At 37.0% G+C, this 16,880-nt stretch overlaps 2 long non-coding RNA genes across 3 annotated transcripts in view; one reads left to right on the top strand and one right to left on the bottom strand.

The window, feature by feature from the left end:
• LOC117063962 overlaps positions 1 to 16,880 on the bottom strand; it is a 61,827-nt gene that overhangs the window by 21,817 nt on the left and 23,130 nt on the right. The gene's annotated exons all lie outside the window — the stretch shown is intronic.
• Positions 1,864 to 16,030, top strand: LOC117063963. Its single transcript, XR_004429187.1, has 2 exons — positions 1,864 to 2,260; positions 15,899 to 16,030. It is a non-coding gene; the product is annotated as an uncharacterized LOC117063963 (long non-coding RNA).

Genomic DNA, 16,880 nt, shown 5'->3' with positions numbered 1-16,880 from the left:
GCTGGATCATCATAAAGGTGTTTTCCCTTTTCATCTTTACATTTAACAGGCTGAGGAAGAGGAGGAAGGGGAGGGGTTAGCCTTGTTGTCTCAGAGGTGGCAGAGGCAGAATAAAAACCATATATGAGTGGACCCTTGCAGTTCAAACATATGTTGTTCAAAAGCCAACTGTACTGAGAAAATTATGAGTATCTTTATTTTTGAATTTTGGTAGAAGTGCTGGTTATAAATGATTCTTATCTACCCCTACATTAGGTTCTTCAGGGATCTTGAGGAAAACATGAAAGCAAACTGACTCATAAAAAAATTACTGTACTGTTTAATTGTGATCTGTACTAAGTTATTTAGTTTGTTTATTTGATCCCAACTGTATAAACTTTTTAAACAACAGTTGAGAACACTAAGTGCCCCTCTATTGTTTTGAAAAAAATTAACTTTTCATTTTATTTTTAAATGTTTTATTATTTTTTAAATGATGTATTTGGAGCATATTTGAAGCATTAACAGTACATTGTTCTGAGGCACATTGGGCTTTTCTGCCCGCCCTCACCAAGACCAAACTGCACGCATGTAGTAACTTTTGTAAATCTTAGATAAATTTTACAACCCCATCTCAACGTGCATGCTGAAGGAATGAGTTATCACCTCACTATAATATTTTCTTTAATGAACCATTATTCCATTCTTTTGTTGCTGTGTGCTTATGTGAAAATGAATGAAAAATTCTCTTCTTCCTAAAATGCATAAAGAAGTACAAATTATCCCTTCCTTCTCCCAGGAACTCTAGCCAAATCTTATTATATTTAGAGGTCCTTTATCCCAGAGGTCAATTCACATCTTTTTGTATTTCTGAATCATAAGAATAAGAAAAAAAGCTGTAAATGCAAATGTAAAAACCCTCAAAATGACATTGATTTGTATGTGTGATTGAAATAATATTGTTGGATTGTCTTTAGGGAAATATGGGCTGATATTTCTAGGGAAAGATACTGCTCCCAGCCTGGGAGACAGCTGAGTTCTAAGCCCATGGAAAAACAGAGGGGTAGTGGGTTCTGTGGCTGGCCATAATGCTCATGCAGGATAGAAGAAGTACCCAGTCACAGCAGTGTCTGGGAACAGATGCCTGGACACTGAGCATTAATCATCATGCCATTGGGAGCTGCAGTGAAAGAGGTGGATGCCTCTTATTTCTACTGGACCATGGTGATTAGAATAATGAGTCTTACAATGAAGCTCAACATTGGTAATGTTGGACTGCCCAGAGGGAAATCTCTCCCACAAGTATACTCCTGAGAGAGGTTTCTGAGCTGGATATGATTGCATTCAAAAGATAAAGAAACGTGACATTTCTTTCACTGTATGCATAGTGAAGAAAAACATACCCACTATTAAAACATTGTAATATGAAAATCCAAAATAAAAAAGTTCTCTTTCTTAGGAAATACACTTCAGTAGTTTGGTTAAGGCACTTAAGTTATTATAACAGGGTTTGATAGATTTTTTTTTTTTTTTTGGAGACGGAGTCTTGCTCTGTCACCCAGGCTGGAGTGCAGTGGCATGACCTCAGCTCACTGAAACCTCCACTTCCCTGGTTCAAGCTATTCCCCTGCCTCAGCCTCCTGAGTGTCGACTATCTGGGATTACAGGTGCACACCACCACGTCCGGCTAATTTTTTTTTTTTTTTTTTTTTTTTTTTTTTTTTAGTAGATGCGGGGTTTCACCATGTTGGCCAGACTGGTCTCAAACTCCTGACCTCAGGCAATCTGCCTGCCTCGGCCTCCCAAAGTGCTGGGTTCCAGGCGTGAGCCACCATGCCCAGCCTAGATTTTTAAAATGATGTATTTAGAGCACAGAGAATAACACAGTTTTGCAATATAGTTGTTTTGTTTTGTTTTAATGCTGTCTTGACCCAGTTTTGATCCCTGGTTGGAAGTCCATCAGTTTCCCCCTTTGTTCAGCCCATTAATTCCAAACCTGAACCACCTCTCATGTCAGGCTCTGACTCTAAACACAGCCCTAATCATCCCCAGTGCCAGGTACCAGATAACCAGAGACAGTGTCTATGCCCCAGAGGCTGCTGAAATTACTGGAATTAAACCAATCCTAAACTTGTTTATCCTGCTTTGCCTGTTCCTTCCCGTGGACACCACTATAAAGGTGTTTGCCATAGTTTCCCCTATTCGTCTTCTCTCCTGTGATCAACCCAAGGGCGTACTCATATGACCCTGTGTCATATGGATGCACTTTCTGCAGGGAACTGTGAGTATTAAAAACAACTGTAAATCTCTATCTGATCTCTCTTAATCTGAATCTGACCTCACCATAATCTCACCCAACATGATATGGCTAAAATATGTTTCTCATTTACCACCAGAGCCCATTTCTCTGTGCATCTGAGGCTGGGAATTTGGGTCTGCAGCTTTTATGCTGGGTCTCAGTACATCTTCTAAATAATTACCTGTTCTTTCTGTAAAAATTTTTGCCCTTTTGAAGCTTTTGCCATTTGAGCTGAGCACCTCCCAGTCTACCTTATTTAGTCAAGATTTTGGATATAGATATGCTTTTGGTTCTCTTCTTCACTCAAGTTCCTAACTTTTTGCTGGGTGACTTCAGTACCTACTTGTCTATTTATTTTATAAGCTGGCATATTGCTTCATATTTGTTATTCAACCTGCTTATGTCTATTTTTCTTCATTTCTATTCATCTTCAGCCTCCTGTTCCCCAAATTAACTTGGGTATGTTTCACTTTCAAAAGCAGTTCTGAAGGCCAGAAGTCCAAATCCAATTTCACTGAACTGATAGTCATGGTGTTAATAGGGCTGGTTTCCTTCTAAAACCTTTAGAAGAGAATCAATTTTCTTGCATTTGCCAGCTTCTAGGCACCACCTAAATCCTTGACTTGTGATCCCTTCTCCATCTTCAAAGCCAACAGTGTAGCAGGAATTTGACTATAAATAATAAATTTCAGGCTTTGAGAACTGAGATACAGAGTAGATCTCCATCCAGGTCTCAGGCTGGCCACTGGTTTGTGCACACGTGGGACTAATCAGAATTACAATGAAAATGCTCAACAGTCTTGAACGGACAATGGAACCAAGCCCACAAAAGGCAGATCAGAACTTGCATCCCAAATGTAACATGGCCAAATGCGTGCTAAAACAAACCAAATCAAATTAAAATGACAACAATGTTGATTTTAGGATTTAAACAAGACCCAGGCTATTATAACATAATTGTCAAAACGTTTAGTAAGAAATTCAAAATTATGTGGCATAAAAATGAATGAGGAAAATCTCAAATCACAAGAGAAAAGATAATTGACAGACACCAATCCAGAAATGACACAGATATAGGGACAATTAGAAGACTTTAAAGCAGCTATTATAACCATGCTCCAGGAAGTAAGGACAGATACTCTTTACATGAACCAACAGTCTCAGCACAGATAGAGATGATATAAAGAAGAAACAAATGGAAATTTTAGAACTAAATAATATAATTTCCAAAAATCCTGGATGGGATCCATGACATATGGGAATGACAGAGAAAAGAGTCAATGAACTTGAAGATATAGGAATAAAAATTATCCAATCTAAACAACAGAGAAAAATTCTAAAAGGTGACAGAACCGGCCGGGCGCGGTGGCTCAAGCCTGTAATCCCAGCACTTTGGGAGGCCGAGGCGGGAGGATCACAAGGTCAGGAAATCGAGACCATCCTGGCTAACACGGTGAAACCCCATCTCTACTGAAAAATACAAAAAACTAGCTGGGCGAGGTGGCGGGCGCCTGTAGTCCCAGCTGCTCGGGAGGCTGAGGCAGGAGAATGGCGTGAACCCGGGAGGCGGAGCTTGCAGTGAGCTGAGATCCGGCCACTGCACTCCAGTCCGGGCGACAGAGCGAGACACCGCCTCCAAAAAAAAAAAAATAATAATAATAATAATAACTATCAGAATAAATATACCCATGTATTCTCTACTTCTTAAATTTTAAAAACTGATTATTTAAAGAAAAAATATGTAATATTACCCGAGGAAGTTTCTTTTTTGTTTGTCCGTTTATTTGGCTGAGTCAGAGTCTTGCTTTGTCACCCAGGCTGGAGTGCAGTGGCACGATCATGGCTCACTGCAGCCTTGACCTTCTGGGCTCAAGGGATCCTCTCACCTCAGCCTCCCCAGTAGCTGGAACTACAAGTGCATGCCACCAGGCCTGGCTAATTTTTTGTATTTTTTTTTAGAAATGAGGTCTCACTATGTTTCCCAGGCTGGTCTCAAACTTCTAGGCCCAAGCAATCCTCCTGCCTTGGCCTTTTAAATCTCTGAGATTACAAATGAGAGCCACTATACCAGGCCTATGTAAAGAAGTTTCAATGTATGTGGATGCGATATAAATGACAACTACAACATGAAGGAGGAAGGGAAAAAGAATGTAGACAGTGGTAAGTTTACTACATTTAATTTGAAGTGGTAAATTTACTACATTTAATTTGAAGTGTTAAAATACTAGTTCTAAATAGACTCTAAAATGTTAAATATACATATTGTAATATTGAGAAACCACTAATATGTACAAACCAATGTTAACAAACTCAATAAACTCATTTAAAAGGAACACTAAAAGTATTCAAATTATTCAAAATGTCATAAAAGAAAGAAAACAATTATAAAAAGGAGAATGAACAGTAAACAAATAATAACATGGTAGACCTAAATCCAAACAAATCAATAATATGAATGCAAATAACTATTTAAATTAAAAAACAGAGATTACTAGAATATATTTTCGTAAGACTCAAGTATATGCTGCCTATGTTAAACTGACTTCAAATAAAATGATATAAGTAAGTTAGAAGTAAAAAGATAGAAATTAAAATATAACATGTGTTTGCAATAGGAATAAAAAAAAAAACTGTTTTGCTCCTACTCCTACTCTCAATACAGAATTTAGGTCACCTCTGGTCACCTAAATGTGTGGAGATTTCACCCCACTAACAACTATCACTCCAGAAGACAATGGTGTCCTATAATTCAGTTCAATTCTGATACTATTTTCCTGGAGATAGCATAAGATCCCACAGGTTGAGAACTCCGTCCCACAAGACTGTCCCCTACTTCAAATGCCAATCACAAGTAGTATGTTGTCACCTACACTTATGACTGAGTGGCTGTAAATCAGGGTTTCCATGACTCCCTCTTTGGGTTGATTAATTTGCTAAGACAGCTCACAGTAATCAGAGAAACACATGAACTGATTGATTATAAAGGATATTACAAAAGATCCTGATGAACAGCCAGATGATAGAGATGCACAGGGTAAGACATGTGGAAAGGAGGGTAAATCTTCCACACCATATCCCAGTGCCAAAAATATCTAGGCACCTCAATGTGTTCAGTAATCCTTAAATTCTCTGAACTCTGTCCTTTGGAGATTTTATGGAGACTTCATTACACAGGTGTGACTGATTACATCATAGGCCATTAGTGACCAAATTAACCTTTAGTACCTCTCCCCTTCCCAGAGGTTGAGGGATGGGGCTGAAAGTTTTAATATTCTAATCATATGGTTAGTTCCCCTGGCAACCAGTCCCAATCCTCAGGCTATCTAGGAACTCCTTAAGAGCCACCTTATTAGAATAAAAGATGTTCCTATCACCCAGGAAATTCCAAGGAATTTATGAGCTCTATGTCAGGAACCAGGATCAAAAGCCAAACATATATTTCTTACTACACACTCTCACATCATGCAAACGCTAATAAATAGAATTGGGTAATCAAAGAATATTAATATAAGACAGAGTAGACTTCAGGGCAAAGGAAATTAAGAGAAATAAAGAACAATGTTACATAAAGATAAAAGGATTAATCGACCCCAAATTCAGCAATCCAAAATATGTATGCACCAAACAATGAGTTTCAAAATGCAAGTAGAAAAAATTGGTAGAACTGAAAGCAGAACTAGAGTAATTCCCAATTATATTTTGAGACTTTAATACCCCTTTCTCAAAGATTGTCAAAACTACTAGACAAAAATTCAGGAAAGATGTAGAAGGAGTAACTAACACTATCAATAAATGAGATGCAATTGATATTTACAGAACTCTCTACCCAATGCAATATGATACATACCCTTGTTAAGTGCTCATAGATCATTCATCAAAATAAAAAATATTTCTGGTCTCATAAAACAAACGAATAAAATTAAAATAATTGAAATCATACCATGTGTTCTCTGATTAAAATGAAATTAAAGTAGACATTGATAATTTAAAGAAAAATTAAAAACCTCCAAACACTTGGAAACAAAACAATTCTAAATAATCTGTGTTTTTCAAAAAAGAAGTCTCAGGGGAAAATTTAAAAAATATTTTGAACTGATTGAAAATGATAATACGACATATCAAAATTTGTGGGATTGAGCAAAAAATTTTTAGAAGAAAATTTATAACATTAAATTATTATATTAGAGTAGAAGAAATATTTCAAATAAAAAATTTAATCTTCTATCCAAGGAAACAGTTTTTTAAAAAGAGCAAATAAACCTAAGCAAGTACAGGAAAGGAAATAACAATGGGCACAAATCAATGAAATTGAAAAATAAACAAAGGTCAATTTTTAAAAGAAGATCAATAAAATTGATAAGCATTTAGCCATGTTCAACATTTTTAAGGAGAAAAAAATATGTAAATCATAATCAAGAAAAAAAGAGGAGATATCACTACCAACTGCACAAACATTAAAATAAGAGAAAACTGCAAATAGCTCTATGCTAAATAAATATGACAACCTAGATGAAGTACGCCAATTTTATGATAGTCATATTACCAAAATTCACACAAGAAGATACAGATAATATGTATAATCTTATACTTATTAAAAAATAAATTCAGCCAGGTGCAATGGCTCATGCTGTAATCCCAGCATTTTGAAAGGCTGACATGAGAGGGTCTTTTGAACCCAGGAGTTTAAGACCAATCAGGTCAATAGAGTGAGACCTTGTATCTAAAAAAAAAAAAAAAAAAATCAATAAAAATTACATAGAATTTATTATTTTTAAAAGTCTCCAGAACTAGGTAGTTTCACTAGTGATTGCTACCAAATATTTGAAGAGGAATTAATAACAAGACTATACAATTTCCTCCAGGAAATAGGAAGAAACACTTCCCAAATGATTTTATGACACTGGATTATCCTGACACCAAGACCAAACACAAACCATACATCCTCCGGAAAGAACTCACCAAAAACCAAACAACAAAAAAAACTAAAGACTAACTTTTTTTCATAAACATAGACACAAAATAGTAGTAAATCAACGCAGCAATATTTGAAAGAATAATACATCATCATCAAGTGGGATTAATCCTGAAAATGTGAGGCTAGTTCAATCCTTGAAAATCAATCAATCTACTATAGTTACAGAATAGAGAAGAAAAAAACCACATGCACATATGAATCGGTGTAGAAAACTGATCTGAGAAAACAACCCACATAAATGATAGAAAAAACGCTTAGCAAATTAGTAAATGAAGGGAATGTCCTCAACATGATAAAGAACATTCACAGAAAAACTACAGCTGACATTTTAAATGATAAAAAACTGAATGCTTTCTCCCGAAGATCTGGAATCAGACAAAAAGGTTTGCTCTACAACTCCTATACATCATACTGAATGATCTAGTCAGTGCAATAAGGCAAGAAAAACAAATCTATAAGATGTACAGAGAGCAAAGAAAAAATATTAACTACTCACAAATTATACTATTGTCTTTATAGGAAATTTGATTGGATCTACTAGAAAGCAAATTGAAAACCCAACTTAGAATTAATACCATTTACAATAGCTTTAAAGGAATAAAATGTTTAGGTATAAATCTAATATACATCCAGGTATAGGATTTGTATCCTGACAATTATAAACACTAATTAAAGACATCAAAGGAGACCTAAGTAAATGTAGATACATATCATGTTAATGGATTGGAAGACTTGATATAGTTCAGAAGTTAATTCTCTTCAAATTGATCCCTAGATCTAATGCAATTCCACATAAAATCTCAGAAAAATATAACTTTAAAAAATACAAATTGATTCTATAATGTATATGGAAAGGAAAAAGACCTTTAACTGCCAGAACAATTTTGAAAAAAAGAACAAAGATGATGGACTCATACCAGTTGATTTTAACAACCACTATGAAGCTACAAAATCAAAAGAGTATGATATTGATGAAGGTAAAGTCACATAAATCAATGAAACAGAATACAGTCCAGGAATAAATCAACAGTATAGCAAATTGGTTTGGACAAAGATGAAACTCAATTCAATGAATAAAGGATCATCTTCTGAAAATAGTTTTGAGAAAACTGGACCTTCACAAGTAAATGAATAAGCAAACAAACAGCAAGCCTGCTTCAATCTAACCCCCACACCTTACTATGATTCATAAATCTAAATATAAAACATAAAACTATAAAATTTCTAGAAAAAAACAGAAGAAAGTCTTTGTGGCCTTGGGTTAGGCAGTGAGTTCTCAGATATGACAACAAACACAGTCTATACAAGAAAAAATAAGTTATACCTTATCAAAATTTAAAAAATAATTATTCTCTGTGAAAGATATTGTTAGAAGAATAAGACAAATTCCAGATAGGAAGAAAGCACATATCTGAAACACAACACATTTCCAGACTATGTAAAAAATTATTCACATATACTCCTTAACTTTGTGTACTGGAGAAAAAAAAAAGCATAAAATTATTAATACCACCACAATTATCAAATCTCAATATTAAGAAAACAACTCAAAAAAAATGGGTAAAGTACTTGAAAAGATGTTTCCAAGGAGGATATACAGAAGATGAATATGACATGAGAGGTGTTCAATATCATTAGTCATTAGAGAAATGAAAATTAAAACCACGGATAAGATACTATTATAAATCTATTAGGATGATTATAAGCAAAAAACTGATAGTACCAATTGCTGGCCTAGGATGTGAAACACTTAGAACTCTCATATATTCCTGATGGGATTCAAATGGTACAACCATTCTGGAAAACTGTTTGGCAGTTCCTCATGAAGCTGAATATACACTTATCATATGCCATTGCAATTTCAACCCTAGGCATTTACCCTGGGTGAAAACATATGTTCATACAAAAACCTGTAGATGAATATTTATGGCAGACCTTACATAATAGCTCCAAACTGGAAATAATCCAAATAGTTTTCAGCAAATGAATTAATAAACTGTGGTATGTCTCTACACTTAAATACTAATAATACTAATACTAATGAAAAGGAACAAACTAATTATACACGCAATAGCATCAATATATCTCAAAGGAATTATGCTGAATCAAAGAAGCCAGTCTCCAGAGGTCATATAAATGTCTTAATCCATTTACCTGAAGGCAAAACACGAGTAATAGACAACATATCAGTGCAAGGGAGATTTTTGAGGTTGCTAAAACTGTTATGTATTCCGATTGTGGTGGTGGCAACCTAAACCTATGTGTGTTAAAACTCAGAACAGTACACCACAAAAAAGCCAATTTTACTATATTTAGTTTAAAACATAAAATTCTTGAAAACATCAGATTCTACAGGGGTGGAAAAAAACATTATTTTTAATTTGCTCCTATGGTTTTATTCATACTCCAGGTACATCTGAAGTATTTTCAATATTGTTTTGTTTATGTCCTATATGGTAAATGGTAGTAGGAGAGCAGGAAACAATTGTCTTAGAATCATAGCCTCAGGGCTAGGTCAAAGCTTATGTGTCATGATTTTAAAGGCATTGTGAACAGAGCTGCCATATTGCCCACTTCCGTGGCAGTCATATTGCCCACCTCCATGGGTGCCATTTCCGTGTAATGCCACTGAATGTTGCCCCTTGGAGTGGCCCATATTATGAATACCTTGCCATCTCAAAGCACTATTCCTTCATCCACACCCCTCATACACAACTTGCTTGTGATACTTCAAGTTTCACTAGTAAAAGTAACTTCACTTATTTAATGTAAGACTCTAATCTTTATTTGAAATGCCAATTTTGAGAGAGGTGATATTCATACTAAGTTACTATAGTGGCATGCACATTAAGTCGTATCTGTCCCTTTCAGAATTTATTTTTTAAATTTTTTATTGTGGGAGAGAATAAAGCCATTACATATACAGGAAAAGTCAAGCGGGTTGTTTTGGCAATTAGCGTCTTAATAGTGTCTTACAGAAATTAGGTACTTGAGTTCTAGATTTATTTTTTCTGGGTTTGCTTCTTGTCTCCACCATGTAAGAGCTATGGGATTAGGAAGACATTTACCCTTAGTTTTCTTATGTGTAAAATGGCAATGATAATAGTACCTACCTTATAGGGATGTTCAGGATTAAATTAGTAGAAAAAGTGTAGTGTGTTCTATTACTTCTGTTAGCTCTCAACAAATAGAAACTATTTTAGTAAGAAGGAAGAGGTATGGAAACACTGGAGAAAATTCCCAACAACTTACTACTTTATTTTGCCTAAGGCTAGTGCTTTAAATCTAAACTCATCTAATTGTAAGAGCTCTATATTCCATGATCTCAGGTAATGATGATCAGGGTTACCCCCTTGGTATCTCTAGTGGGCTTGTGGCTATTTTCAAAGCTAGGTAAGTATTATTGAATCTTTAAAAAATAAAATAAAATAGAAACAACAACAACAACAAAACTCTTCTCTTCCTATCTTTTAAACCTTCAAGTTGTAAAATTCTGTGCAGTCTAACTAACCCTGAAAGGGTTCCCCACGGTGTGGTCCACACTAGAGCAATTAACTGATCGCTGCTGTTTTGAAAATGTAGCCTTTGGCACAGTAATAACCACCTCCTCCCAGCAAGACACAGTCTTGTTTATCATTATTGGTCTGGACTCTTCTGAGAGTCTTTGACGCATATGACAAGGCTCATATCCAAGCCAATTTGAATTAATTTCTGCCATAAGATTCCACGAAACACTGGCAAATGCTTTTCAAAATCAGAATCCCTTGCACTTTCGCACTTTCTTCTATTTCCACTTCTCTTCCCATTGACATAAACTAGAATTAAGTAGTCATGCTGAGCAGAAAACAACTCCTTTGTTTTACACAGTTATGGAAAGTTTACCTATTGAAATGTTATTGGATAAAATCACAGAGTCATAGTTTTAAAGCTGGAAGTGATGAAGCAAATTATGGTTTTATTCATGGATTGGAAATAACAATGATTTTTAAAGTATATTTTGCAGTAAAGATCACACATAGTTCTTTCTTCCTTTTACCCAATACACCTTTGCTTAACCACCTCTCTTGCTTCCTCTCCAAATACAAGCTTTCAGCACTAGTACCTACATTTGTGGTCACTTCAGCATTTGTTCATGCAATTATATATATGCTCTTGACCACCTTCCAACCTCTGAAAAAAGTAAAACCTTTCTTACCCACCCTAAGTTTAAGCAGCTTGTCTACCTCTGGTCTTCTCACTGCAACTCACCAAAGTGGCCCATCTTTTCATATATATACCCCTCCACTCTTCAATAAGACGATAAGGTCTCTACAGCAGGTAGCATGACAGTGTAAGATGATATTTTTATTAAAAGCACATTTATTTTGTGATCAACCCCTTGCTCTGCCCCCCTAGAAGAGGGTCAACTGAGAAAATTCACAAAATCTCTCAGAGCCTTAATGTATCCACTTACAAAATGAGAAGACATTGTAGATTGTTAAGGTGCCTGATAACAGTGAATGTGCATAGTCATGTTCATTTCCTTTTCCTAACTTAATATCCTCTCAAGCAGGAACTGCAGTAACATGGCCCAAATATACCCTTAATATTGGCCAAAAGTGTGTTTAACATTGTGGTTTGAATGTTTCTAGACCTAGCATGCCTCTCCAGGTTTCTCTGTCCCTACCACTCTCCACTGTATAAATGTGGCCACCATAAAGTATGTTACTACTTCTTGGCAGTAACCTGTCTGCTTTTTAGAAACACTTGCATTTGCTAAAGTCCTTAAAACGAGTGTTTCATATGTAAATACAAAGTTCAATACATAAATGAAAAATTGGTAAGGAGCAACCATTTTGTCTGATGACACATGTTTCTATTGGTGTGTAGGGCTGCATTTTTAACCACCAAAGCAATAGCTATTTCCAAGACAGTCACTGATTTCATTTGTCACTTTATTGTCAGAGTCAGAGAAGTGAATTAAAGCTGGAGCTGTCATTGTCATTTTTTGAGAACATTCCTCTTCCAAGCCCAGGTTATAGTTTGTTGTTTCACTGGATAAAAAGGCATTTCTTAACAGAAAACGTGGTCCGCACCTTCAGTCATGACCTTCTCTTTTCCTGAAACACCAATACACTTTTCTACAAATAGAGCTCTCCTAAAACCAAGGCCAGAACTAGGCAAATATAAAATCACATTCTTTTATACGTGATACCTATGCTCAGTTAGAGGAGAGACTGGATCAAAGACCAAAGAAGACTGACGTGTGTTGACAAAGGCACCAGGAATAGAAAGTTCCTCTTGGCTTTCAGGAATTCCTGATGATGTGGATGTAGACTGAACGAGGCCACTGATAGGTCATAAGTCACCTCATATGAACTGGTAAGAGATGCCCCTTCTTGGTGGATGCAGCATGGCTTGGCAAGCTAAGGCCTGGCTAGATTTTTGTTCACACTCATTCCCCTTGGCCATGGGCCAGTGTATAGTTACCATCCTGCAGAAATATACAGGGAGGCCTGAGTAGAGAAATTGTATTTTGATGTTCATATTTTCTTTATGCCTCTTTATATTTTCCCTTCCCCTTTCTTTCCCATTCAAAGGCCTCTGTGTTCAGAGAAGAGAGGAGAAAGAACTGCTGAAATAAGGAAGATGAAATCCCACTCCAGAACATCCCAACCTAACGACTTGGGATAGGATCTTTTTGCTTCAAAGAGTCATAAAGAATTAAAGATACAATAGATTGAGGAAGGGGGAAGAGGGCTGAGGAAGTGGGAAGAGGGCCGAGCAAGGGTGTGATTGAGTCACAGTGAGAAGATCCCTGAAAGAACAAGGAAACATCACAGAAAGAATGACTGTGACTGGATCAAAAAGGACATTTATAGTCTTCCAAGCAGACCATGCCCTTGTTGGTAAAGTAATAGCAAAGACTACTGTACCCTAAGATGAAATCTGGAAATTAGAGAGGCCATGCAGGCAGGAACAAGGGACATTTCAATAGTGACCTTTGTGGGTTAATATCCAAGAATCTAAGCCACCGTCAACCAAAAACTGTTCTTCCGTCATAAGACCTGCCAAAAACTGGCACAACCCTAGGGAAGTGAGGATCATAGGAGGTGGATCCCAAGAAACTATGGTTAAAGTTTCTCCCAGTCAACATGATAGTATCTAAACAATAATAAAGTGTGAGTTATTTGAAAATAATGTGATATTTGGGAACATTCCTGTCTTTGTGTGACCAGTTACCATCAAGGAAATCTACCATGAAGGTCATTGCTATAGTCATTGGAGGGGAACAGTGACTGCCACAGTCTCCATTCCTATTGTAGTTGGGCCCGTTCTCAAACTGGAGGCACCTCGTTCCCAGACAGATAAACGCCAAAGAAAAAGATGCTATGATATTTTCCTGCCTTTTCCCCGCCTTCACAATGATATGGCTTTGGTATTATTTCTTAAAATTAAGCAAAGACTCATTAAATATGGACAGTGGGTCATCCGCCAGTCTGTGGGAGAGGTCTATATAAGATAGGGGATATTTCAGATGTCCCTGACATGTCACCACCTTTTCTCTGTTCTCAGGGAGTGGCTACCTGATATAGTTTGGATATATGTCCCCACTCAAATACCATGTTGAACTGTAATCCCCAATACTGGGGGGTGGGGCCTAGTGGGAGGTGTTTGGATTATGGTATCAGATCCCTCATGGCTTGCTGCTGTCTTGATGCTGATAGTGAGTTCTGGCAAGATCTGATCAATTAAAAGCGTGTGACACCTCCACCCATGCACTGTCTCTCTCTTTCTTGCTCCTGCTTTTACCACGTGACATGCGAGCTCCAGCTTCACCTTCCACCATGAGTAAAAACGCCCTAAGACCTTCCCAGAAGCTAAGCAATGTCGACGCTATGCTTCTCGCACAGCCTTCAGAACCATGAACCAGTTAATCCTCTTTTCTTTATAAATTATCCAGTCTCAGGTATTTCTTCATAGCAATGCAAGAATGGACTAACACACCACCCATGGCAGCTACTTCCTCTTCTGCTTGGAGGAGAGGTCTGACTCTAATTCAAAAGGCACATCCGATTTCTGTCATCCTCAGCACTGTTCTCTGCCACCCTGACCTGGCATAGGGACATTTCCCAGAGAGAAGGTCTGAAATGTTTCTACATGACTGCTTGGCACAAGTTGATACTGCAGGACTTGGAATTTTGGGAGAGCAAACCACAACATATATACATATCTAAACTTATCTTTCAAGGAGAGAAAAGATTGTCACCTTTGAAAGTAACAGCTGTCTCAGGAAATACCATCGACCTAGTCATAAAAGGCCATGGGCCTCAGGTTAAAGAAAATTTGTTAAGTGGTGTATTCTCTGTACACCTTTGGGTGACAATCATAAGTGGTAGGCTAGGTAATTACCTGCAACATACATAAAAACAAACAAAAATCTTCACCTCTCTCTTTGACTCCTCCTTGTACTCCTCCATGCTCCCCAACAGGATGAGAAAATAAAAGGATAAAGAAAAAAAAAAATAAAAAAATAAAACTATCTGTAGAATTTTACCATCTCAGTCTGTATGCCACCAAGCTAGTTGGAGGAATTGCATCCACTCACAGCATGAAAATACATTGTCTGGACTAAAGTAATTTAATTCCATCCAAATTTGAATGAGGGCCCTGTCTGATGAGGTTTCAGCCTCTGTCAAACAAGGAAGTGACAGCTGGGAGAAGTGACCAGGTATGCAGCAGAATCACCAGATTTCCGTAAGAATGGATGTGCCTTAGTGATTTACAGAGCACCAGAACCTTGCCTTGAAGACCCCAGGAATAAATACACAACAAAAACTGTGTAAACAGATAGAGAAAGAGAAAGAACAATCCCTCTTCCCCCAGCTCTGCCTGGGTGTGGGGAGATTTTATTGTGCAGGCAGGTGGTGTGATACAGGACAGCGTATACTGAACTCCATGCTGCTCTAAACCATGAGGCAGGGAAGGCCAAGTTGCTGAGGACAACTGCACATTTTACTAAGTTCCTGAAACCTATCATTGTGCATAATGTCACACCATGGAAAATTGGAAAAGCAGAACAAATGCAGGCTTTCCTATCGAAATATCTACTGCCCTCAAAAAGCAAACGCATAGTTTAGAGTGTCCTTTTTCAAAGAAATATAAACTCATAGAAAAACAGACCCCTGGGAACATTCCCATCAGCATATTTGCAGGCAAAACTGAATAAATGTCTTTGGATTCATCTAGTGTGCCCCCCTCTGCCACCCCCAGCTTTTTGTCTCTTTCCCTCTCTTTCTGTTATTTTCAAAGTTGTATCTTATCATTTGATGAATAAAGTGAAGTTTGTGTTCTCAGAAGCATTGTGTGTGGCATTTTCATTTTGAAAAGAAGAATGAAGAGTAGGGTTGTGCAGAAACAAATCTTTTGTTGTCACAGACGTGCATGTGTTTGAATAAGGCATTCCAGAGTCATAATGCCAAGTTTAATATGTATCTTTTCCCACTTGACTCCAAGTCCATGGGTATTTGTAGTATACTATGTGGCAAAAATGTGTTTCCCTTATGATCTAAAGGTTGCAAATACCACCAAGCTCTGTATTAGAGAAAATGTGAGAAAAAGATAAGGCCCTTTTGAGATTAAACCCTTGTCTTATGCTCCCCTAGATACTGATTTTGTTTGTGAAAGCAGTGATTCCTGGCAAATACCACCAGAAGCCTGGAGTTATGGAGGAGGATATCAAGTCAAATATGGACATCATCAACTGGAAAATATGTTAGTAAAAAGTTTTAAATTCTTGGAAGTCTGCTGAAGGTTTTTTTTTTTTTTTTTTTTTTTTTTTTTTTTGTGCAAACCTCTGACTTGACTCCATGGGAGTCACAGGTGAATTTGGAGAAAAAAATTAAAACTGCAAACAGGACGATGTGGGAGGTGGAAATATAACAGAATGTAATGTCTTCTTGATAAAAGGAACAAGGTAAGGATATCTCACAGAGGAGGAGAGGGAGAGAAAGACATTGTCCTTATGTTCAGGTCATAAATAACTTTCCTCTAGCTACTTATTTACTCCCTAATTTCTTGACAACTTTGATCAAGTCATTCATTCAATATCTGCTTTTCATTTATGGATTTTAAATGATTACCTCCCCACCCCCCACCATTATCCTTGTCTTTCTTAAAATTACCTATTTGCTATTCTAAAAAACCCTGTTTTTTCCCTAATATTGTGACATTTATGATAGTAAACTTGATTTTTAAAATGTGATAGCTTTTGGTGGTGTACAACCGAGAACCCAGAATTCCTAAAATATGTAGGGGAAAGAGCCAACAGGGCCCCAACATTGGCTTGTGGATTGTATAACCTTAGGCAGCATTAGTCACTCTGGTCACAGTGGGAATGATGTTCCCTGGTGTTTTACAATGTGGTACAATTGATTATTTTAAAATATGGATCAGTAAATTACTGTAGGCATCATGATCACAGTTTTAAGAATTGCTTGGTAAAACAGTGGCAGTAAGGGTGCAAAACCACTCCATTACCTGAGGTCTCTTCCTGTACATTGGTTTCTGCATTGGGGCTAGTACCTTGAACTACTCAGAAGGAGTAAAGATATCTCCCTACCTCTGGGTTGCGCTTCTGGGTCCTCT

This window comes from Trachypithecus francoisi, unplaced genomic scaffold (genome assembly GCF_009764315.1).
Source record: "Trachypithecus francoisi isolate TF-2019V2 unplaced genomic scaffold, Tfra_2.0 Lachesis_group19, whole genome shotgun sequence".
In the NCBI taxonomy this organism is placed as follows: domain Eukaryota; kingdom Metazoa; phylum Chordata; class Mammalia; order Primates; family Cercopithecidae; genus Trachypithecus; species Trachypithecus francoisi.
The sequence above is the reverse complement of the archived record's forward strand: the minus strand, read 5'-3'. Positions and strand labels throughout refer to the sequence as shown.